The sequence below is a fragment of the Cupressus sempervirens genome, chromosome 3 (genome assembly GCF_028749045.1).
Source record: "Cupressus sempervirens isolate cs-2001-9-10 chromosome 3, ASM2874904v1, whole genome shotgun sequence".
NCBI classification, from domain to species: domain Eukaryota; kingdom Viridiplantae; phylum Streptophyta; class Pinopsida; order Cupressales; family Cupressaceae; genus Cupressus; species Cupressus sempervirens.
In genome coordinates, this window is record NC_143120.1 from 224,985,056 (window position 1) to 225,012,005 (window position 26,950).

Sequence of the window (26,950 nt, forward strand, 5' to 3'; positions counted from 1 at the left end):
ATTTATGTGGTTCATTGAGTTCAGTGAGTAACCCAGTATGATAATTAGGAAGAACATGTCTTTCATTTGGAAAAGTATTACATGTTCTATTATGCATTTAGAAATATGTGATTATCAAGATAAATTTCATGTGAAGTTTGGTTACATTCTTAGTAGCCCTTGGACAGAAGTTGTCATTTAACATCTACTCCCACTTGGTGACTATTGAGAGTCACTGTGCTTTATGTGAATTGGGTTTTCATTTGATTATGTTCAATTTTCATGAACTTTGATGTAATGAGGGGCTAGCTTGAAAATTTTCCTTGTGACCATCTAGCCACTAATTTATTATATAACCTATCTACGGTGAATCTTGTTCACTTTTATTTTATTTCTTTTGTGTCTCCTTCTTGGACGTTTATTTGAGAATTGTGAATCTTGATTTGAAGATTTCTTTGATCTTGAAGTGACTAGGGTGTGCACTTTTATGATGCTAGTCTTATGTTTTGAAGTGATTTCATCTATCATGTTCAATGTGGAGCAATAATATGATGTATAAGAGAGTAAATTGTAAAGAACATGTCATTCTTCCTTTTGCATTAATTTTTTTTTTTTTTTATAGAAAGCTTACCTTCTAGTGTGGGTGCTTAATGTGGATAGATAGGGAGGGGTAGAAGTGATGCTTTACTTTTTCACTCTACCTGCCTGTGTAATATCGGTATGAAAAAATTTCTTTAGTCAAAGATATGTGCATATGATATTGGATATTCTTGCCCATGATTCATCTCCTTGCCACATTCATGATTATGGCTACTTGGACATATTTGGGAAGTAGTATGTTTCATGGCTGCATTAGATACCTACTAATTTTTGCATTATTGGGCATTGCCAAGTTGGCAATTCTACATGTTAGGTAGGATTCCATAGAAATTACCTTTTGTACTATGTGGGCATTACTAGCTTGGGAATTTTATGTGTTAGGTAGGATCTCAGGGAAGGGCACTTTGTATTATTTGTGCATTGCAAGATTGGGTATTCTATATGTTAGGTAGAATGCTAAGGAAGTGTAAGGCTTCACGGTTGGGTAGGAAAGAACCTCAACCATATCTTATGTGATGATTAAATGATGTGAAGGCCATACATCACAACTTGCTCTTATATATTGGTTAAGCACACTATGGTGACAAAATGGGCTTGAGGGCCTAGGTTACATAAATGATAGAAAACGGGTTTACAATCCTTACAAGCGATTGGTAAGCATACCTAGATGATTTACTTAATGATGTAGATCATATGGTAGATGGTATGTCACTTCAATGATGTTCTTATTATTCCATAGATGATGTGTTGGTTGACATTTTCTGTGATTCTCATAGAGGTATGACACTATATATTACACTTGATGTATTTATTAAATCATGCATTTTGATGCATGTATGACACATATATGTCAAAATCCTTGGATAATGTCATGTGTTACCTTCTTAAATGGATGATTATTTATTAATCCTTGATTATGGTTTATGAAATAATTGTTGACTATTCAAACTAGGGTTTTTCTTTATTATTTTTGCATTCTAGCAATTGGTGGTGTAGAAATTATTTAGTAGGGCACAGTTATTACATATGATGAAGTAAAGTTTTACATGTAGGTCAACTTCTTTAGTATATTCATTTATGACATATCCATGTGATGATATGTTATGTTTGACAATTTGATCGATAATTGGCTTATGAAATGTAATTATTATTCTACCTATCTTTTCAACATGAAAGTTGGAAACTAGAATGAGGTTGCATAATTAATTGGAAGATATTTAATCTACTTATTGATTCAGCTATGTGTAGTTGACTTTTGACTGACTTGATTTGACTTTTTGGCCTCTGTGGCAAGTGTATGTAAATGTAGTATTCCTATGAGAATAAAAAAAGGGTGTGTATATATATATATATATCCTTCTTTTCTTTAGTTGTGGAAATATATTGCATTGGTGTTTTGTATATACAATGATCCACCATGTATGTCACTTCTACTATAGAAAGTTGGTTGTTTGGTACTCCTAGTCAATATGTTTGTTTCCTTATAATTAGTCATTATGTATTCAACTTAGACCTTTGGTCAATATGTCTAGTTGGGATTAGGTTTTATTATCTATTGACGAAGAACTTTGGGTGACTGTTGCATGATACATATGGCTCTGTGGCCTTTAAATCATCAATTTACTTATCATACTGATTAGATGTATATCATTAACTTAACTTTGAGCTATATGATGCATTAGTTTGTAATTATATTGTATGTCAACTTTTGCAATCATATCTATGCATTATGATGATCAACTATTGATCAATACATTGATGAGTTTATATGTGGATGTCTTTATATTTCATGATGATTTAAATGACGATGAATTAGATGTAACATGATTACATTACTTGATAATGTTTCATGGACATTGACTTATTGATGTGGACACTTACTCACTTAGCGAGAAGTACATGTTAGATGGTACATGCAGTATGTATTGTTGATTATTTTTGCTACTCATGATCAAGCTGTGATTAAACATGAGTTTGAAGGAAAATGTTTGCTTCTAATATTTATATTGAATACTTATATTTTGAGTTATTGATACTAGGAATGAGCTAAAATTATTATGAGTGTAAATGTATAAGTATGACATGAAGTGAATATGAAGTACTTGCAAGTGGGGTCAAATCCATGTGATGTCAAGGTAGGGGAGAGGACACAATAGTTGAGCAGGGTACAATAGTCAATCACTCTACTGTGAACATAGAGTCCAATCTTCCAAAATATTTTTACTATATATTGTAATTAATTGATCTATTTGTAAATATAAAAAATTCTAAATGTTGATAAAAAAATATACCAATATTTGAACACATGAAAACTTATAAATGTTATAGAAAAAATAAATAAATGAATTCATTAATGAGTGAAATAAATAACTTTTTGTTTCAAACAAAATATCATAGCTATCTAATATGTGTGTGTCACCTAAAACATAATATGCTCACTTAAACAAACATTGATATCTTAGTGTAGACATACTATTCTTATGTGTACAACTATTGGGGTAGCAATGTATATGCATAAAGTAAACCATATCAATAATATGTATCATCACAAATATAAAAGGTGAATACCAATAAATGCCTTGTATTTTCTTATGAAATGTGTGAGATTGTGAGAAAAAATTGGTGTTCAACTAATGGTCCCTTTGTGTTGGATATATGTTGTATTTTATATAATAATGTGTTATTTTTATAACAACAAATAATTTTTTTGTGTTATTTATAAAAGTTATATATAAAAAATATTTATGATTAATAATAACTATTTGGTTCATTTAAGTTGCATATATGTTACATTTCATATAGTTATACAATATTCTATTAACAACAAGTGATAATTTTAAATTCAATTAGTAGAGAGTTTTAGATTAAGCTTTGGTCGAATGTTCAAAAAGTCATTTTTTAGACACATTTCACTAGGTGCACTATTTTAATGAGTTGCATGATGAGTCACACCTTCAAACCTTAGTTGTAGGTAGTTCAATGTCCATTTTACATTTCAAAAAAAAACGAAGGTCTTACAACATCCCATGTAGCGGCTACATGTTGATGAAGTTAGCTATCACGACTACTGGTTCCTCTCCCCTATGATAAGTAAGCAGACACGTGTGTGATATTATTTTATTTTAAGGTAATATGTTACTTAATTGTGAGAATCATTGAAATAAGAAAGTATTTTATTTACTATTTCATTGGATAATTGGACTTGGTTTACGATAAATGATGGACTAATGTTGCAGGGTTGGTCCTATAATGAAACAAAGGGAACAACACATCCTAAGGAAGGGGGAATATTGTCAAGGAGAGGGAATTCTAACCTTGTAAAACTATAGAATGGTAATGGAATTCACACACTCGCATAGAAGGATAGTCTTGAAATGATCAATTGATTCAAGTTCTTGCTTCAAGTGTTTATGTCTCTTTTAACTGTGTGACTTCAATATGTATTCATAGTGTAATTGAAAGATTGTGTGCATTAATATTTTTAGAATTCATTTAAAATGAAAAGTATATTTCATTTCAAGACAATAAAAAATTTGACATTAATGAGTAGATAAAAGCCAATATTTTTGGTCGAATAGAATACAATTGAATGCATTATTGTGATTAATAGAGTTAAATTATTGATTCTTAAAGTTTTTATGGATATGATGGTGACTTCTCACATGGATGCACCAAGACAACACATTCTTTAATAGGAGGATAATGTCATAACCATCTCTCAAAACCCAAATTAAATGGGAGGTTTTGCCACATAGATTTTGGTTAGTTAGTAAATTTGACTAAAAGATAAACAATTGGGTCAAATTCATTTTATAGGTAGATTCTTCTGTTGTTGAGGAGAATGGCCCAAATTAACCTACACTAATGATAGTAGTTGAGAACATTAAATATCTTAGTATATCTACTATTAGACACAACATAGTTTTATATATAGATATTCATTTGCCTTGACTTGGATAACTATTGAAGTAGATGTTTTGTGCCAGAGAGCTTTTGCTCATAGTCCATCTTTGCCAAGTTTCTTTTTGTTGAATGTACTTACTTTCATTAAATGGAAGAGGAAAGGTATGGAACCATCAATATGCTTTTCTTGATAAATACTAAAACTCAACACAATGTATATACAAAAGTAGCCAAAGTGGTTTTTTGATTTTCTATTTATTTTTCTTCCTATGCCCATCAGTTTTGTCCTCAATTTACTATATGAATAAAAGATTTATACAATAATTAGCTCTCTCTCTCTCTCTCTCTCTCTCTCAACTTCATGTTATCTTGCAAGAACTATGCTCTTAATTTATGGGCATTGATAAATCTGAGCTACTAGATGCCCCATATATTATTGCCTACTCTAATAACCCATTGAGGATTATTAGAGGAGATTATTATGTGTGCTCCTATTTGCATAGTGTAGGAATCCACAATATTAGCCCCAAAAACATAGATATATGTGTATGTAGACATTATTGTTGGTGTATTTAAATATTCACTAATTATACTTTCTTAAGCTTACTTAGGATAATACATTTCATAGTATTTTGTGATTGAGACACTTAAGAGTTTGCACCTCAATTAAACACATGGTGTAGAAGAATTCCACTCTAGGTGGTCATAGTTGTTATCTCATTCCACCTTTAGTGCACATATCACATTATCATCCTCATCATTGCACATACTTCATTGCATAATGGAGGATGATTTACCTTTTGTGGACATGTGATTCCACCTTATGGGTATATCTTATCTTCTTCTTATCATTGTCTCTTATCACCTCTCCTATATAAGGAATCCAATTATGTACATTTCAAATCAATTCATTGGATGGAAATCAAGTCCATTATTAATAATAACATTCATGTATCTTCATGCAATTGTCTTGCCAATCTCTTGTGGAAGTTATCTTAGTCTTTCATTTGATCTTGAGGGTGTTGTAGAGTCACCTAAAACTCTAACATGGTATTAGAGCTCTCATGGTGTGAAGATATCTTCTCAAGAAGTGCAATCTTGGCCTGATTTTTATTGTTGGTGTAGCATTGGCGATTTGGACATCACAATTTGAAGGATATTTCAGGAGTTATATTTTGTGACCTTCTATTGTAGGTGAAAATTGGAGCTTGTTGGAATCATATAGAGGAGGTCCAAAAACCCCTAAATCATTTTTATTTTTTTTCATTCAAATTAGACATTTGAGGCTAAATCTAGAGCCATTTGATTTTTGAAGGTGTAGTGTTGGCAATTCAGAAAAAATAATTTTAGAGGCAATTTTCAAACATTGATATCTCCCTCATATGGACTCCCTTTTCCAAGCAATTTTTTTTTTTGGGTGTAGAATTTCACAATCTACACAGTGGTGCAGGTAATTTTGGATCTCTGTCTTTGAATTTTTCTAAAAATTTCAAATCCCATTTTTTTGCAACTTCTGAGGCTTTATTTGGTCACATCTAGTAACATTTTTAGGTGTAATTTTTTTGAAATTTTGTGATTTTTCTACTACTTTCTAGATATGTAATCAGATTTCAATGATTTGGAGTGGACATACCACCTTCAGAAATAGGTCTTTTTTATCTATATTTGACTTGGTGAATACTTGGATTGCAATATTCTTAATTGAATCAGTAGTTTGAAGGAGTTATCAGCTTATTTTAGTCATCATTTGATTTCATTATGAATTTTTAAAAAGTTTTGTTGCTCACTCCATATAACTATCATGAATGGAAACAAGTAGTTTCTAATCAGTTGATGAGTATTGGATTGCTTAAATTGATTCTTGGACAAGATCTAGAACCAACTCTAGGTGTTGCAAAAAGAAGGAAATGGTTTGATAGAAGGGATAAAGCACTTGGTTATCTTATATCTACCATCTCCAATGATTTGCTATATCATATTGCATCCTACACACATTTGCATGTTGTCTAGACTACATTGGAAACAATCTTTGGTAAACCTAATAGAATAAGAAAATTCAAATTGGAGAATGAACTTATAAGTCCAAGTTCATGTGATTTTGATAATATTCAAGACTTTTTCTCTAATTTCAATTCCATTAGATTGAAGCTTTTTAATTGTAGTATTACTAAAGATGATGAGCGATTGATATCATCTATTCTTTCCAAGCTAGGTCCTGAATATTCAATCTTTGTTTCAACATTCTATGCTACTATGAATGCTCTTGGTAGTGCATACAAATGCCTTCCCTTGATGAATTTGTAGCTCAGCTCACAAGGGAACAAGCAAAGTTAGCACACATGAGTCAATTGAAGCCTTTAAAGCATCAAGCATTGGTTGCAAATGACTCCTCTCCAAAGGCTCCCAAAGGAAAGGGAAACAAACAACAAAAGGATCCTAAGCAACATGAAAAGGGTGATGACTCTCCTTCACAACATAATATTGAATCCAAGTCCTCTTCAAGAGAGGAATCATCTAGAAGAAAGAGAGATAAATGTGCTTATTGTAGAAAGTTAGGAAATGATGAGCATAAATGTTTCCATAAGAAGATTGATGAGATCATTCACATTCTTCAAAAGAACAATATCTAGTTTTCCTAATTAATGTCTTCTCCTTCTTCTCAATATCAGGTAGTTGCTACATCATCATCATCATCTAGAGGCAAAGGACAAGCACTCATTGCTTCCACACATCTTGAGAAAGGTAAATGGCTTCTTGATTCAAATGCATCACATCGTATGATATCTTCTATGGATATGTTTTCTTCTATTGAACTTTTTAATTCTCCACCTATATTGATGGATAATAATACATGTATGAAGGTTTGTAGGAAAGGTTCTATTACTATTGAATAGGGTACATTTAATGATGTTCTTTGTGTATCATCCTTGACTACTAATATCATTTCCATTTACCAAATTACTCATGTTGGCACAAGGTAAAATTGTTGAGTTCACTCTTTATTATGTCTATATTAGGGACATGGAGAGTAGAGATGTCATAGCTATGGGAGTTGTTTATCATACATCATGCTTGTACTATGTTTCACATTTTGTTGATAATGATGATGATATTGATGATGCACCTAACCCTTTATCAAGGGTGAATAAAACATGTGAGGAGAACATTGGACACTTGAATCATGTAGATGTTGATGATATGTGGATGATTTGTGGATGATAGAGGAGGACATAAAGAAGATCATATTAGGTGAGGTTGAATTTTCCTGGGGTGTATGGTGTAGGGGCACCTACATGAATAAATTTTTTATTTTATTTTACCTCCATATGTAAATAAATCTATCATGCATATTATAATAGGCTATGTCATGTTTTCAAGTCATTTAATTTCTTTAAGTTGTAATAAAGGGCTATTTTGTGAGGCATTGGCATGACTTGGCACACCTATAAGCCATAATGATCAATTTGCCAAATTGGCCTATGGGCATGTAATGAGATTAGTTAGCTTGTAATTAATTTCATCTAAATTTGTTAGTAGGATCACACAAATAGGAATTCATATTAGTTCAATAATGTTGGCATATTGAAAATGTTGCACTTTTGTAACTATTCAACTTTGGCAACAAAACAAGACTAAGAGTCTTTTGACTTTAGAAGAACATGAAAATTCATTAGATGCATGTACTTATGTCATGAAATATTTAATGAGATAACTATAGAATTATTTTGGATCAATTTTATGTTGAGGAATATCGAAAGCCAAAGAACTATGCTTTTCCTATGTATTTTTGCTAATAAAGGTGTACAAATTGTAACAAGGTTGGAACCACCATGCATGTTTAAAGCATCATGTTATCTATAATTTGCAATAAATTTAACATCCTTGAATGTTAGCATCATGGGAGAAAAATCAGAATGTTGACATGATGTATGTATGCAAGGTGGAAAACAATCTTGGAAGGCCAGATGATGTTGGTATGATGTTGGTAGAGGGTTGACATGATGCTAACACTAATACATTAGGGGTCAATTTGCGACACCAATTTGCAATGGTGGGAAAATGTTATGTATTTTTGGATTTATTTTTTTTAATTATAGCCCGATGACATCACAATTACGACATCAGGCAACATAGGTGTCGCAATTGCGACGTCGTTGGGTTATAATTGAAAAAAAACACATTTGGAATGTGGGTTTTGTTTGGCGGCATACAATATATGCCATTTCAAACATTTCTACCTGTCACGTTTTTGTTGGTATAGAGCTGATGTAGAGGAGCGCATGCATATCTTAGCCTCATCAAGGTGTGGTGTAATTGTGGTAGATCTTATCTACTAAGGCATGGGCAAGGGGATTGGTTGAATGCTTTGAGAATTTGGATTGTGATCAGGTCAATTGAGATATGAATTTTCTTTAGGGTGTTTGGTGATCTTGAAATTCGAGCATTTTGGATTTGGAGAGGGTGTCCACTCACGTGAGGAGATTGGTTCATTTGTCAGATGTTATTTGATTGCTTCAATTTTTGTTGAGATTGATACAAATGCAATGACATCTTGTACCAGATTCAACGAGTGAGATTTGTTATATCTTCATTTTGTTCTATTTCTTTTATGATTGTAGTGCCACAAACCCTCTAGTACTAGCTATGAAACCAACATACATTTCTTCCTCCAGAATCTCGGACATACATTAACCACATTCCAAGGGAAAGCCTAGGTTTTGTACTATATAGAGCAACTGGTTGAAGGAAGGGTGATTGGTAGGAAGAAGGGTCTCACTGCCAATGTCTGGTATTTACATATCTCCATTTTTTTTTTAAATGTTAATTGTTATGCATACAAGAATGTAGGGTTGTAATTTTTTTTAATCAATTATATGTTAGTTTGAGATATTGTTATTATTTTCCCCATAAGTTTTCCTATGTTAAGAACTATTCATTCTATATGTTAGCTATAAAAAGAATTCAATCATGTATATAAGAATGTTTTCTTCCCATCTTGTGCTTCATTCTCTTTATTGTGTGATGGTATTGTCCTTTTCTATTTACCCTTTCATGTGTTCTATTTTATTCCTTAGGAACTCCAATCCATGCCAATCCCTTTGTATTTCTTTCTAGGATACTCCTGTGATGGTTAAACTTCATATCCACCAATGTATTGATTGCTTCTTATTCATAACCCAATACTCACAATAATCTCAAATCAATGCAATTGTGGGTTTGTTCCAATTTGTGATAGGAAATATTGCAATATTTAGAAGAAATTTTTCTTTCACTAAAGAGAAGGCACAGGAAATGAAAGTTACTCTGATACCACGATAATAATATGAATAAATTGATAATAACAAATTATTAATCTGAAGGTCGATACTTATATTTCTATTGCTGCCTGTTATATATATTTTCTAAGTCAGCCCTCATACTAATATATATACTAACAACCACTTAAAAGTCATACTTTATTAGTAATGACCATTCATACAAACAATGATCATTCATAATGAAAATTAATTATAATTATGTTTATAACTTTATATATATGAACGTATTTATGTATGTATGTTTATTATTTCCACATATATATTAAATATACAAATATATATACAAACTCATATCCATTCCAAATAATAACCAATATAGTTCATATAGAATTCAAGATTAATTCCATATTAATCCATTACTGATCTGACCGAAGCTATAACACTGACAGCAATATCATAGATTCATGAATTCAAATACAATTGGCCACAAACAATACAGGCTTACAGAACATGTAGGTATATACCTATGCTCCACGGTATAATGGCCCGCCTAGGGCAAGACATGAAAAATAGAAAACTACATTTTTTCAACCCAAAAAATATATAATACACTATACATTGAATGCCCTCAAAAGGCTGTGAAGCACTATGGGAGTTCAAGAAAATGGCATGTTTATTCAACAAACCCTGGTTCTGGCAGTGAACAAGCCAGTGGGTTTGGAATTTTATTACACTGTGCCAAACTATTTACAAAGATCTACTAAAACACATAGAGTAAGGAATTAAAGCAAACTAACTAAGAATAACAAGAAAATGTGAATTTCAATTCATATTAAGGTAGTTTCTGGAGTTGCAAGCCAGACTGTGACAAAATTGCAGTGTAAATGCTATTGCTTGCTATTAAGGTTTGAGAAAAACCTCAACCAACACATACACTAGGCTTTGGATGACCTTATATACCTCCATATGCCATGTTCCAACTATTGGAACTGACCCATAACCAACCCATAACCACCTTTGGAGATTTTGTAAAATCTTGCCCAAATGTTGAAGTTAAAATGATAGCTTTACAACTTTTCAGCATCTTGACTCCTATCAACCTACCATCACCTCAAATCGATGCAAAATGCCTTCCTTAGATACATGAAACATGTCTCCATCCTTTTCAAAAGATTACACACTTTGTAGGGTCATTTGGCACGATTTCATTTTGCCAAACTTGGCAATTTCTTGTCACCTATTGGCAATTTTTGCCCAAACACACACATACTACCCTAACACACCACTTAGACCCTCTTGGAGTCTTTATTCATCAATGACCTAGCTAGGATCAGAAAGACACACAAACTACCTTGACACACCACTTAGACCCTCTTGGAGTCTTTATTCATCAATGACCAAACTAGGATCATTTACAAGCTAGAATATCTTGGGGTTTTAGCCCAAACCCTAGGTCCTCCTATGTCATAGTGCTAGGAACATGTCAAACAGGTCTACATGAGAAAACCAGCCAATTCAAAATAATGTTGAAAGAAAGATAGAACTAGAATGAAAAGGAACAAACTCAAAGAAAATGTTTTTGGTTGATTCAAGATTACCAAGAACCACTTATGCTCCTACGTCACCTTTATAAACTTCTAAATTTGGCATGAGCTTTAATGGAAATCCACTCATCAAAATTTTCATTTGGCACAAGCATGGATTAAGTTTATGAGAATAAAACAATCATGTGTCCCACAAGATGACATATAGTGAAGAAACCTTTCAAATACTTCATACAAACGTGTGTCTCACAAGATGACATCTACTGAAGAAACCTTTCAAATACTTCATAGGCTTGCAACTCCCATTCCACATCTAGTAAAGAAACCTTTCAAATATTTCACAGGCTTACAACTCTAATTCCACATGCTCTAATAATGGTCAAAAGGTTGTAGAACTCAGCTTTAATCTTGCTAGTGGCATTTGATTGTTAGTTTACCATTAACTTGGTGAGTGAACTTTTTCGGTTGGGTTAGGTGTTTGAGGACCTTGGAAACCAAAGTAGAACCCTCATGAATTTGAGTCCTTGTATTTGTATATGTGAGCCATTAGTAGCCCTAAGGAACATTGTCAGTTTGGATTGCAATTTGATCTTTTGGCAAGACTACCTAATAGTTGATAAAGAGCCCTTACCCATCTCTGCGTCATTCCCCTCATCCTTAGTAGGGATGAATCTTCTAAATAGTACCACATAGATTTTTTTGAGACAAAATATATGAAAAGATCAGATAAATTCCATCTAAATTAGCCAAAGTAGATATATAAATCCTATTTTAACTATAAGTTTGCACATAATTATAGAAAAAGACTATATTCATATCTCCTTCCTAAGGCCAATCAACCCTTACCTTCTACTTCCTAGTAATAGTTCTCATTACTTACTTAAGTTCTCAAACAACTTGAGACTCCTCTCTACTCAAATTCTATGAAAAGACAAGATCTTGAATTTTTGTAAGTGACAACACACGATCTTGTGCCTACCTCTTCCTAGCATAAATATTACCAATACGTGACCATTTCTTGATATGTCATTTAAACATATTGCAATTTCTTACTTCTATCATATGCTCATATGGCAGGCCTCCATCTCAAAACCACGAAGCCATGAAATGAAGCCACATTGGTTGGAACTTAAAAGGAAGATTCTTAGGAAGTACAACTCGAGTAGCATAAAACTTAATAGGCCAATTACCTAAACCCCTCCAATGAAGAACTTCAAAAGTTGGATAATGTACCCAATTTTGCTGTATTACTAACTCTGACTACTGTTTCCAATCTTCCTATCCTCTGATATTGATATTCCTATTTACTCACTATTTCCATGTCACTGTTATTCACATTCATTTTTTATAATTTATTCATAACATCAATCACTGTTTTGCATGTATATTCACCACTATCTTTCTCTCTGATGACTCTACTTTTTTCATTACAGTAGCACTATTTGGATGCATATCTACTCACTGTTTCCTTACATTGTTTGATCACTATTTTCTCTCTTATACATATATTATTGCTGCTTTTATATGGCACAGACATTGTTTCTACCCTTGGCCACCTCACTGCTCTTTGTTGTCTGATGGCCATCATAATATTCTTACTGCGTTTCTAGGTCTACTTTGTGTAACCAAGAGCATCGTTTCATACAATCAAAGATATTGTATCTTCACCAAAAGTGTTGTACCTTTATTAACAGAAAATAGTCTTTGACATTAGTGCTTGGACCCCTTAGACAAGACAGTAAATTAATGATCATTATATGGTGAATATCCTTCAAATAAAAGCTATGAATGTGTCCAAGGAAAGTGAATCACCTTGTAAACACTCTAAATACCTTTAACAAAAAGGTGAAATTATCTCTCTTTCTGCCCCTCATCATATGAGCCATGCTCTCTAATATTTATCATAGTTTTGATCTTCTTCTTCACTGAAATTAATTGTGATCATGTTGTTTTAATGTCATTAAATCTACTCATATCATTTTTGATAGCTCTTTTGTAACCTCTGATGATGATGCTCCTCTAGACAATGGTAAATGTACATCTTGTCATGTCCTATCATCTCTGAGTTTCTATAAAAGTCCATCTCATTGTCTCATCATCACTATTATGGATTCCGTTTGATGACATATCTGTTTTGTTATTTTCAACATTTACCATTGTTCTTGATCTATGCTCACTAAACATACATATAAAAGTGTGTCAACATTTCTTCATCACTATCCTTTAATATCATATTTCTTTATCACTGTCCTTTAACATTGTTCCTAGATAATAGTGACTGATTTTGATGACTTCTAATTGATCTCTACTCAAGATATCTCCAATTCCTTCTCACTATTTTTAGTCTTTTGCAGCACTTGTGTTTGTCTTTCAATGAGCATTATTTAATGACTTGGCTCTTGTCCATTAATTTTCTTTTTACTATCTTAATTGCATGATTCTTGACTACTGTTGTCCTTTAATTTGTTGATCACAATTTTGCACTAGAATTCTCATTCTTTGGGCTTTACTTTTAGATTTTAGTATTCATCTTTTCAACAACAATTTTCTTTTCTTATTTTATGTAATGCTTTGCTCTTAGACAAACTTGTATATTTGTCTCTAAGACACGTGCCTTCCATTATCTCTTTCTTACTGCTATAATATTCACGAGACCTTATGCTCTGTTGAACATCCTTTTGATTGAGTTGTCATGATCATCACTTTTTTTTTCAAAATTCTATAGTGGTAAATATCATTTAGGACCTAATATTCATGTAAAATCCCTCTGATTCACAATATTTTCCATGGATGTCTAGATCAACCTAATCATCCTACATTTGATGTAAGGTGCCATTCTTATCCAACTACCAATAGTAAGTTTACCAGAATCATAAAGATTTTCTTTGCAAGCAATGCAGCCTAGATAGATCTTCATTTATATAATGAAAGTTAATAAAAATGGAAAATTGTTATAAGAACTCCTATACTGGAAATATTTGTGTAAAAATGTATTTCATCTGCTTCGTATCTTCTCTAATAGCTATCGCATTCTTTCAATGTTTTCATCAGTGCCCTTGATATTGTCTTCATTTCTTAGTTTCTTTCCTTTTGTCACAACTCTTCATAATGCTGCTCCTAACTACTCTTATCATCTTCAAGATATCTGTAATATAAAAGACCTTTCTTGTCATAGTAGTGACATCTATTGAGCATCACTGTCTTTTATTGATATCTCACTGTCTAAGAGATGCGTACTATCTTAAAGCACTATTGATATCATTGTTATATTGAATATCACTTTTCCATTGAATATCACTATTATCTATCACATTTTTTTCATTTTGAACATCAACACCAGAATGTACCCATTGAGACTCAGGTTCTTTAGAAGCAGAAGCATTAGCATCAGCTCCAGCAACCAGCTCCACAATTAGCAACCCTTCTTCTTGCTACTTCACAATATCATCACTCCGAGACAGGATCTCAATTGATGATTGAACTATGGTTGGAGATTCCTACTTTTCCACTGGATGCATCTCAACCTCTTCAGTTATATCTTGTTGCATAGGAGTTTCAAAATTTTCAATTTTTTTTTTCACTAGAATCAACCTTACCTAACTGGCATCCATCTTCCTCAAGTGGTTCATTCATTTCCTTTGGTTTTTCTGAAGACTCTGGTTTCTCTACTTCACCATGTTCCTCAGTAGCACTTGGAAAAATGGTTGGCATATCAGCGGCTATAGAATTTGAGGCCTCTTCAATCATGGCTCTCTCATCTAATTGAGCCTTAGCAGAAATCTCACCAAGTGACGAAGCACATACCTGTGATAGACCATTCAATATCATTCTTCAGAAAAAGCATAACCTTAATTTACATTGAAATTAATTGTAATTAAATTAGAACAAAAGTGAATATAATAGATTTGAGAGCATTTGGCATCCCTAGATTTTCATAACAGAAAATGAATTGTCTCTTAACATATGAACATAACTCTCCTGTACTAAATGATAATTGTGTGGTTTATTTTATTTAATAAGTATAATTATGGAGAGGTAAAATTGATAAAAAAAAATTGGGAAAATTTTGGTAAAAGTCTTAGATGATAGTCATCAATGGCAAGTTAAAGCAATGTAAAGTTCTTCTTTTCCTGCAACACATATAACAGCAATGTAAACTTATCTTGAAACTTCTTCTTTTCCTGCAACACATATAACAACAATTATAAGTGCTTGCAAGGTATATACTTATGAATAAATATTACATCCTGATTTAAATGTATGAAAACAATTTTTATTCCTTTTAAGCTTCATTCATCTCAAGGTGCAATTCACAAACTCAAGAATAGTGGCTTTTGTTCTTTATGATACCTTTAGGGGAAGAGTGTGTGAATGCCCCCTCGTGTCTAGAGTCCAATTTAGAGGAGATGACTATTTACACTGCTAAGGTTTGTTGAATCTAATTTTGAATAACATTGCTTGCTATTGTATCATCATAGAAACGAAAGCAAATGATTTAAGAGTTAAAAGAACAAAATGGATTTTTTGAAAAGGCTTTAGAAACTTTCAAGAAAATACTATTGCTAATGATTTATTGCTGCTCTATTTTGGTATTTGATGATTGTCCATGCTTAAACATTTAATGTCATTATGGTTATATGAATGGATTCTTTTCCTTAGAACACTATCATCTTCAAAATCCCATATGAAATCTATATGACCATTTCATTTCTTCAATATGCCCTATGGATGTCCCTATCTAACTTTATATCTTTTAATTGCATATAATAACTAATTTTTGTGCTTTTTCATGACTATGTTTGACTCATATAATTGTGATCTCTCTAGCACTATGATGTCGTTTAATATGTCTTGCTAAAGCTTGTAAATTTTGTTCCTTTTGCCATGTCATGTAATATGTCTTGCCTTGTAGCTTATATGTTTTGAAATTGCTGTTAGGCCTTGTAGCTTGTATAATTTGATTGTTGGAGAGCTTCTACAGCTAAGCAAGAAGGCCATTGCACGAGTAATAGCCGTGCGCTTGGGTATGAAAATTGTATATTTTTTAATCTAATGTATATTTTAACTAGACTTGTAGCTTATATATTTTGAAATTGTTGTTAGGCCTTGTAGTTTGTATAATTTGATTGCTGGAGAGATTCTACAGCTAAGCAAGAAGGCCATTACAAGAGTTATAGCCACGCGCTCACGTATGAAAATTGTATATTTTTTATTCTAATGTATATTTTAACTCGACTTTTAGCTTATATTTTTTGAAATTGCTTTTAGTGGCTTAATGTTGTAAGGTCTCTTGAAATAAGACCTTTAGGTGCTTGGTCAAAGTTTTACAAATAATCAAATTGTTAGGATAAACCACGGACAGAAATAAAAACTACATGCAAATATAACCAATAACAGAAAATAATAGAACACACAGAAATGAACACAAGGCACCAAGATTTAACGTGGTTCACCCAATCCCTGGGCTATGTCCACCAAACAACAAGTCCGATCTTATTACAATCCAGTGATTACAACCTGATTACAATCCGTAATCCCTTACAGCTCAATACCGCCTCAAGAACCAATTTCGTATCACAACATATGAAAAAATACCCAACCCTAAGCCCTTTTATACAAGCATTAAACCGCTTTAGGGTTATAACATGTCAGCCATATGTCAGCCATAATCTATTTATGAAGTATGTACAGTACTTTCTTGATCAGTCACCACAATCTAACAATCTCCCACTTGGGGACTGATCAGGCTCCACATTAAACAACAATCTCCCACTTGGAGACTGATCCTGTAGCAATACCACTACCACATGGGGCTCCCACTGGACCAAACCATCCTGGACTCTACAGTTCTTTTATTCATGTTCAGTCCAAAAGACCAACCGAAGCTGAAGAGGAGTTCAGCTTCTCCCTTGTTACAACCTTTGTCAACATATCTGGTAGATTGTCATTGGTATGTATCTTCTCCAGCTTTAACTGTCCATCCTCCAAAACTGACCGAATGAAATGGTAGCACAACTGTATGTGTTTGGTCTTAGAATGTAGAGCTGAATTCTTAGCAAGATGAATGGCACTCTGACTATCTGTGAACAAATAATTATCCTTTTGAGGATGTCCCAATTCTTCCAAGAAGAACTGAAGCCATATCATCTCTTTGGCTGCCTCTGTAGCAGCAACATACTCTTCCTCTGTAGTGGAGAGAGCATTAATCTTCTGTAACCTAGAAACCCAACTCACGGCTACCCCACCAACAGTAAAGACATAAACTATAGTACTCCGCCTTGTATCAATATCCCCAGCCAAATCTGAGTCAACATAGCCCTGTAAATCAGTAGTAGAGCCCCCAAAGTGTAAACACTTATTGGATATTCTGCTCAAATATTTGAGAATCCACTTGACAGCATTCCAATGCTCAAATCCTGGATGACTCATATACCTGCTAACGACTCCCACTGCATGTACAATATCTGGCCTAGTGCATACCATAGCATACATCAAACTTCCTACAGCTGAAGCATAGGGTACCTTGGACATCTTATCCTCCTCTTCCTGTGTCTTGGGACACATCTCCTTAGTCAATTTCAAATGACCAGGTAAAGGTGTGCTAACAGTTTTAGCATTCTCCATAGAGAAACGTTGCAACACCTTCTCAACATAATCAGCTTGAGATAGCATCAATGTTCTGTTCTTCCTATCTCTACAAATCTTCATACCAAGGATTTGTTTTGCTACCCCCAAATCCTTCATAGCAAATGCATGTGCTAATTGGCGTTTCAGCCCCTTAATATGATCCATGTTAGAACCAGCTACAAGCATATCATCAACATATAAACATAAAATAATGTAGCTATCATCATCCAACCTCTTAAAATAAACACAGTAATCTGAATGACACCTATTATATCCATGCTCATGCATAAAAATGTCAAATTTCAGATACCATTGCCGAGGTGCTTGCTTCAAGCCATATAAACTTTTCTTCAATTTGCATACTAAGTTCTCCTTACCTTTGACCTCAAAACCCTGTGGCTGAGCCATATATATTTCTTCATCCAAATCGCCATGAAGAAAGGTTGTTTTAACATCCATCTGCTCTAAATGCAAATCTTCAGTAGCCACAAGACTTAAAACAGTACGAATAGAAGTCATTTTAACAATAGGAAAAAATATCTCATCAAAATCAATTCCCTTTTTCTGTGCAAATCCTTTTACAACTAACTTGGCCTTAAATCTTTTCTTACCTCCTTCCTCTTCTTTCAACCTGTAAACCCATTTATTCTATAAAGCCTTTTTACCTGCAGAAAACTTGCACAAATTCCATGTCTTATTTTTTAGCAAAGAGTCCATTTCATCTTTCATTGCAGACTCCCACTGAATCTTAGTATCCACCTGCACAGCTTCATCATAACTTTCCGGTTCACCAGCATCAGTAAGTAAAATAGAATACAAAGAGGGAGAAAACCTTTGTGGAGGTCTAATTTTCCTTGTTGACCATCTAACATTCACTAGTGTGTGTGGTATTTGTTGTTGCAGTTGGTGCACATCATGAGGAATGGCTGGAACATCAGCTTTTGGAGTATCATCCAGCACTACATAATCATCTTCTTTCTTCTCATGTTGCTGCAACAGATCTTTGTACAACACTTTCTCATTGAATATGACATCCCGACTTCTAATAATTTTAAGATTTTCAAAATCCCAAAGCCTATAACCAAATTCATTAATGCCATATCCAACAAAGACACATTTCTTTGATTTAGCTTCTAGCTTGGTTCTATTTTCAGAGTCTATATGAGCAAAAGCTTCACAACCGAAGGTCTTGAGAAAAGAATAACTCACCTTCTTACCAATCCATGCTTCCTCTGGAATACCATAGCCCAAAGGAGTAGAGGGACCTCTATTAATCAAATATACTGTAGTATTGACAGCCTCTACCCACATGTGTAAGGGCAACCCAGCATGCAACCTCATGCTCCTTGCACGCTCCATTATAGTCCTGTTCATGCGTTCAGCCACTCCATTTTTCTGTGGAGTCCTTGGAACAGTTTTTTGTCTATGAATACCATTAGTGGAGAAATAATCTTCAAATTCATGACTGCAATACTCACCACCATTATCAGATCTGAGACATTTTAATTTCTTACCAGTCTCATTTTCAACCAAGCATTTCCATTTCTTAAAAGTTTGAAATACATCAGATTTATGTCTAAGGAAATAAACCCATACTTTTCTAGTTGCGTCATCAATAAATGTAACATAATAATGAGAGCCACCAAGGGAAGATAACTGAGCCGGTCCCCATACATCTGTATGCACAAGCTCTAATTTCTCCTTTTTGTTTTCCTTCCAAGTCTTTACAAAACTCACTCTCTTTTGTTTTCCATACACAACTTTCATAGAAATCCATATTCACATATTTCAAACCTGGTAAAACTTTCTTTGAATGAAGTAATTTCATACCTTTCTCACTCATGTGCCCAAGTCTATTGTGCCACAACGATGTATCAAAATCTACAGCAGCTACTTGTTCTCCCTGCTCAACTGCAGTAATTGTTCCTGAATATTCATTTTTCTCTGAAACAATCAAAGTAGAAGGAACAATATGACCTATACAAAGATATAAGGTGCCTACTTTCACACCTTTTGCTACTATAGGGGAACCTTTTGAAACCTTCCAATTTTTATCATTAAAAGTAACTACACAACCCTCATCACCGAGTTGCCCTGCTGAAATTAAATTTCTACTTAGTTTTGGAACATGTCTTACCTCATGTAGTAGCCAATGATTCCCATTCTTCAACTTAATCTTAATTTTTCCCTTTCCAACAATCTGACAGGGTTCATTATCTCCAAAATAAACAAGCCCAAAATCCCCTTGGACATAATCAATGAAATAACCTCTATGTGGTGTAGCATGAAATGAAGCACAAGAATCTAAAACCCATGAATCATCAACACTCTCTAAAGACAGAAGCAAAGCATCCTCTTCAGATTTGTTACTTAGCACATTTGCCTCCTTGTCTCCATCTAATTTATCTCCTTCATTTTTCTTTCGATTCCAGCAATCTTTCTTTTTGTGCCCTATTTCCCACAGTACTAGCAATCATTTGGTCCTCTCGATTGAGACCTCCTCCCCTTTGACTTTCCTCTTGATTTCCCACAATTTCCAGAGTTACTTCCTCTTTCAGTCATTCTGCCCCTGCTTTGTGCATTTAAAGCACTTCCTGATGTAGATCCACCTGAGGATTTTCTACGAGTTTCCTCACTTAAAATAACACCGATCACATCATCATATTTTAGGGTACTAGATCCAGGAACATAATTACTCACCGCCATTACCAAGCCATTCTAGCTTTCAGGAAAAGAACACAAAATCAAGAGAGCCCTAATTTCTTCATCAAAATTGATACCCACAGAAGATAATTGACTAGTAATAGTATTAAACTCATTTAAATGATCTGCAACAGATCCACCTTCTTCCATTTTCATATTAAATAAACGCTTCATGAGAAATACCTTATTTGAAGTGGAGGGCTTTTCATACAGTGTCGCTAGGGTTTTCATCAAATCTTCTGTCGTCTTTGTTTTTGTAATATTAAATGCCACCGATGGTCCCAAGCATAACCGAATGCTTCCGAGTGCCTTTCTGTCCAAAAGATCCCATTCAACCTCTGACATAGTTCCCTAATTCTTGGCTTTTCCTTCCAACGGCTTTCATGAATCCTTCTGATATAAATAGTCTTCCATTTGCATCTTCCATAATTGGAAGTTCTGCCCATTAAACCTGTCAACCCTCAACTTACCCTCATCTGCCATCGCTCCCACTCAAGTGTGAGACTCCCACTTAACCGTGAGACTTTCCTGTAGAGGATAACTGAAAGACAACCTTGCTCTGATACCACTTGTTAGGATAAACCATGGACAGAAATAAAAACTACATGCAAATATAACCAATAACAAAAAATAATAGAACACACAGAAATGAACACAAGGCACCAAGATTTAATGTGGTTCACCCAATCCCTGGGCTACGTCCACCAAACAGCAAGTTCGATCTTATTACAATCCAGTGATTACAACCTGATTACAATCCGTAATCCCTTACAGCTCAATACCGCCGCAAGAACCAATTTCGTATCACAACATATGAAAAAATACCCAACCCTAAGCCCTTTTATACAAGTATTAAACCACTTTAGGGTTATAACATGTCAGCCATATGTTAGCCATAATCTATTTATGAAGTATGTATAGTACTTTCCTGATCAGTCACCACAATCTAACACAAATTTGTCTAGAGGAATTGATTGAATGTTATAAAAGGTGATTGGGTTAAATGTCATAGGAATAAAGTCAAAGAAAGTATTTTTAAAATATTAAAGTATTTAGCTAGGTCTAAGAAGATTTGTGTACTTTTGACAGTTTTTCTTAGTTTGTGAAAGTTGTAGACCAAAGTTTTCATAGCCCGATTTTTGCTTCCTACAAAGAATGATCATGTAAGATAATATAAGTGAAGAACAAAATAGGGAGACAATTGCTAGATTGTGGTCTAACTTGAAAAGAAAAGGTGATGGAAAATGTTATTGTCCTTGCAATATTTGTAAGGGCTTAAACTGTAGAAGACTGCTAATCAAAACAGTTAAGAGACATTGTAGGGAGAATGGTCACATTGAAGGGGGGCATGACTATCATCCATTGGTAAGTCATTCATTATATCATTTTAACAATTTATATAAATATGAAATCACTTGATGATGAGTTGATGATCATGGATTATTTATGTTAATCAATTTTATATAGGTTAATCTCCCCTGGGAAGTACATGATATGAACCACAACAATCCAAAGAATATGGTTTTCGAAGTGGAGGAACATGGAGGTGCAAATATCCAAGGTGAAGATAATGATCCCATGGAAGATGACGATCATGCACCAGAAAACACAATTAAAGATGATGGTATAAATACATTGATCTTTGACACATTTAGCCAAGCATATCCGATCATGATGATGATGATAGCCTCAATGTACCTCTACTTGAGAAGGCATACACGCCCCTATACAAAGACTCCCAAACAACTCTTCTCTCTGCTGTATTGTTGTTGTTGAACTTCAAGGTTATGAATGATTTATCCAACATAACAATGTCACATATGTTAAGGTATGTCATATATGTCTTTATAGTTAACAAAGGGTGAATAATGTACCACTAATATTTTTTATATTAACAACTTATATTTTTTACAGTAGATTGATAGGTGAGTTTTTGTTACCATCATCAAATATTCTACCTCGCTCATATCGAGAATTATCTGCTGTTACGAAAGATATTGGAATGGAGTATGAAGCAATACATGCTTGTCCTGGGTAATGATCATATTATATATTATAAAGAACATAAATTTGCAACACAATGCCCTGTATGTCATACAAGTAGATATCAAACAAATCGATTAACAAAAAAGGTGCCTCAAAAGGTTCTTCGTTACATCCCCATTATTTCACGGATGTGACAATTATTCAGGTGTAGTAGTTTGGCACAATTTATGGATTATCATGCATGCAATAGAAGTCGAGATGACATTATTCGAATCCTTGTGGATGGTTCGGCATTTATGCACATAGAGGAAAAGTGGCAACACTTCAAAGAAGAACCTCATAATCTCAGGCTTTCATTGGCAGCGGATGGTGTCAATCCATTTGGAGAGATGAGATCTATTTACTCAGTGTGGCCTATTTTTGTTATCAACAATAAGGGTCAGTGCAAGAAGTTGGGTCTCACTTTTGGCCAAAAAGTGGAAGTGTTTTTCCTGTTTTTGAAATATTTTGTCAATTGATGCCAAAATTTGAGCCATTTAGAGATTAAATATAAAAAACTTCAGAAATAAAAATTGTAGTGCCTGGAATCTTCTTTTTGAATATGTAATTTATTTGTATACCCATATGATAGATTATTTTTTTGGTATGGATCTTTAAAAACCACTTTTTCAAAATGCCTGTTTTAGGGCCATACCACGCTCATGTACGGACACCATAATTTGACACAAATGAATGAATTTTTGTGAATCCTTTTAAATGGAGTTACCTGACACACCAAAGATTGATGAGAATGTTTTTCTTGAATTTTTTAATGAATATTTTTTTAAAATTAATTTTTAATTGGCTATAAAAGAAAAATTTTAAACCTCTCGTGTACGGACACCATAATTTGATCAAAATTTTACTTTTTTCAAAAAAACAAAATTTAAACTTCAAAAGAATTGAATGTAGATTGATGACATATAAATTAATTTAAGAAAAAATATAAAATAAAAAAGTTATTAAAGTTTTAGTGAACATTGCTATTTTACATTTAGGTACCATCTTTGATTAAAAAATAACAAGAAAATAGTAAATAAAAACATAACTCTATAAAAAATTTATTTCTGAAATCAGGACAGTGAGAGCTCTAATGGGTTTTTGTTTCGTAAAAAATTTTGATCGGGAAGACCCTCTAAAAATTACGGCAAGGCATGAATTTGTCAATTCAATGCCTTAGCAAAATCTTAAGAGGCCAAGGCATAGGCTTGGTCTCACCAAGCCTGTCCCAAACCAAAATCCGAGGCAGGGAAAAAAATCCCGCCTCATGTTGTAAGAAACGGGCACCCGTTATTTGAATTTCAAAAAATGGGTACCCATTTTGAAAAGCTAAAAGAGGCATGTAAAATCCGCCGAAAACTTAAAAAATTGAATTTTTAAGAAATGGGTACCCGTTTTTTACTTTTAAAAAATGGGTACCCGATTTTTAAAAAACGGGTACCCATTTTTTATTTTTACAAAACGGGTGCCCGTTTCTTAAAAATTTAAATTTTTCTTTTTTTGAGAAACAAGTACCTATTTTTTGAAAATAAAAATGGATACCCGATTTTTAAAAATAACGGGTGCCTGTTTTTTAAATTTAGGGTCGGGCACTCGAACCAAAAACGGGTGCCCGTTTTTTAAAATTGGGTACCCATTTCTATGAAGTGTCATTTTACGGATTTGACTTCCGCAAAATTACGACCCAACTTTATGCATTCACCCATAACATTCCTCCGTGGATGTCAATAAAGAGGGAGCACATTATGTTGGCAATGATTGTTCCAGGTATCTTATCATTTGATAGTTATTAATTTACATGTACTTACAAATCTTGCAGTACAACAATCATAATAATTATGTAATGTTATTGTTCATTCAAGTAGGTAAATATCAAGTAAAAGATATGAATGTATATATTAAGCCTCTTAACGACGAGTTGGTGGAGTTATGGAATGGTGTCACTATGTATGACGTGTCTAGACCAATAGGACAAAGACAATTTCAATTCTATGTAATACTTGCATGGACAATACATGATGCCCTAGGGCTAACACATTTTTGTGGTATGTTATAGTGAATTCAAGTTGTGCACAATAATTCTAGTTATAAAAATCAACATATTTAATAATCCAATTATATCATTATCTTGTTGGTCTTCAAATAAAGGGAAAATTTGCATGTCTAGTTTGTGGTCCAAAGATGAAATCTCGTCATTCAAAAAGTTTAGGAAAGTAGGTGTTTGATGAGTGTAGACAATTCCTCCACAGGAATCATAAGTATCGAAGTAGGGAAAAACATCTTTTCAATGGGAAAGAAGAGACTACATCAAAGCCACGAAGAATGACACCTTGCCTATGGAAGTTGGAATATAATAGAATTAATTGTCAAGGTAATGTCGTTCCACCTAATGGTTTATGTTTGTAATTTATATATTTCTATTGATGATCGTGAAGGTCGTCAAGGCAACACTAACAACCTTCCAAAGGGACTAAAAAGCTATCCCAGACAATTTAGTAGGTTGCCCTACTATGAGCACTTACAAATTGTGCATTTGTTTGATACAATGCATATTGGAAAGACTATAACAGAGACGTTGTGGAAAATATTGGATGTAAGGCATGACAAAGAAAAAATTGTCAAAATTTGTAATGACATACATGAATCCAATCATGCACTAAAGAATTTCATTAACTCAAATAGCAACAAAGATTAAATTAATATAAGTGCCCTTCCTTGGTTATTAATGGAGCAGCAAAGTGATGCCATAAAAGAAGTCATATGAAAAAATTTATTTCCCATAGGATTTGCTGCGAACATAAACAATCTCATATAAAAAAAAAGTGAATAGAGCCATGTTTGGCATACTTTTGTCAAGGTAAGTTATGTTCTTCTGTATTTACAATATATTCATAAACTACGTTTACTGTTCGTTATGTTATGTTAGAAAACAATGAAATAATTGGTTTATAATTACTGCAGTACGTGCTTCCTCTATCTCTCCCAGAGCACTTCAACAATAACATCAAACAAGTGATATACGATCTTGGAAAATATATGAGGTAACTAGTAATATCTGTTCAATTTGTTGTATATATTTATTATATTTGTGATTTTTTTTTCTTGCTATGCAATCTATTGTATATTATTTTGTAAAGTCTCATATCTATATATTTTTTGTGACTTGAATCTCTTAATGTAGGTGGTTTTCATCTAAAGAAATCCATAAAGAAGATATAAACTATTGGAAGAGAAGAATTCCTCATTTACTGTGTGAAATGAAAAAGTTTCTAACTCCAACTTTTTTCAATGCACAGGAACACTACCTCATACACCTAGTTGAGGAGATTGAATTGTGTGGACCTGTACACACTAGGTCAATGTGGATGGTTGAGAGACATTTGAAATCTTTGAAGGCTTTGGTTTGACAAAGAGCAGATCTTGAGGATTCTATGGTAGAGGGATATATGGTATACCAGACTATGGTATACATTATTGAATATCTTCTTAAGTTTGCATCAAATATCCATGTAGATCACATTTGGGATCTCGAGCCTTTTAAAAAATTAGAAGGAGAGTACTTGATGGGGAAAGGTACATTGAGAAAAGTGAGAGGTAATAAATTATAAGATGTTATTGTAATAAATTATTTCTTAATCTTCAAAATAAATTGGTTGTAAGTTGTCTATTTTTTTTGTACAGGTGCTCGAGAGTGGGATGCACTACATTTGTATATTGCAAACAATCTTGATCGGATGATGGTATGGATTGAACAACGTCAACATTCTGGTCACACATTAACATGGGAAAGTGTATCTTCATTGGTTAAAGAAGCTCATTGTAATGGAGATTCTAATGTTATGCAAAGGGAAATAGATTTAGCACGTGGTTCAAGAGATTTTTAGGTATGTACAAATTTATTAATCACCTATATGTTTATCAACTCACGATACAATAATTTTGATATGTTTCACATATTATTGCAGGTTAAACACCACAAGGCTATGTTTTGTAATGGTCAAAAATTTCGCGTCAAAGTGTTGGATGACGCAAAGAAAACTTGTGATTCAGGAATAACTGCAATCTTTCAAGTGACTAATATTTCATCTAGAAATGACTTACATCCTCAAGAGTTTGAAAATCGATACTATGGCATTTTGGATGATATACGTGAGTGTGACTTTAGTTCCTTTAATTTAGTACTCTTTGTTGTCAAATGGTACAGGCTACGACTTAATCCAAATGATCCTAATAGAACTGTTATTGAACATGATGATGGATTTACAATGGTTAATACAAGGTCATTTGAGCCAGTTGGGGATGAGCCTTATG

General features: G+C 33.4%; 1 pseudogene; it reads left to right on the forward strand.

Annotated features, from left to right (window-relative positions):
• LOC149565643 (wax ester synthase/diacylglycerol acyltransferase 7-like) overlaps positions 1–26,950 on the forward strand; it is a 263,490-nt pseudogene that overhangs the window by 215,549 nt on the left and 20,991 nt on the right.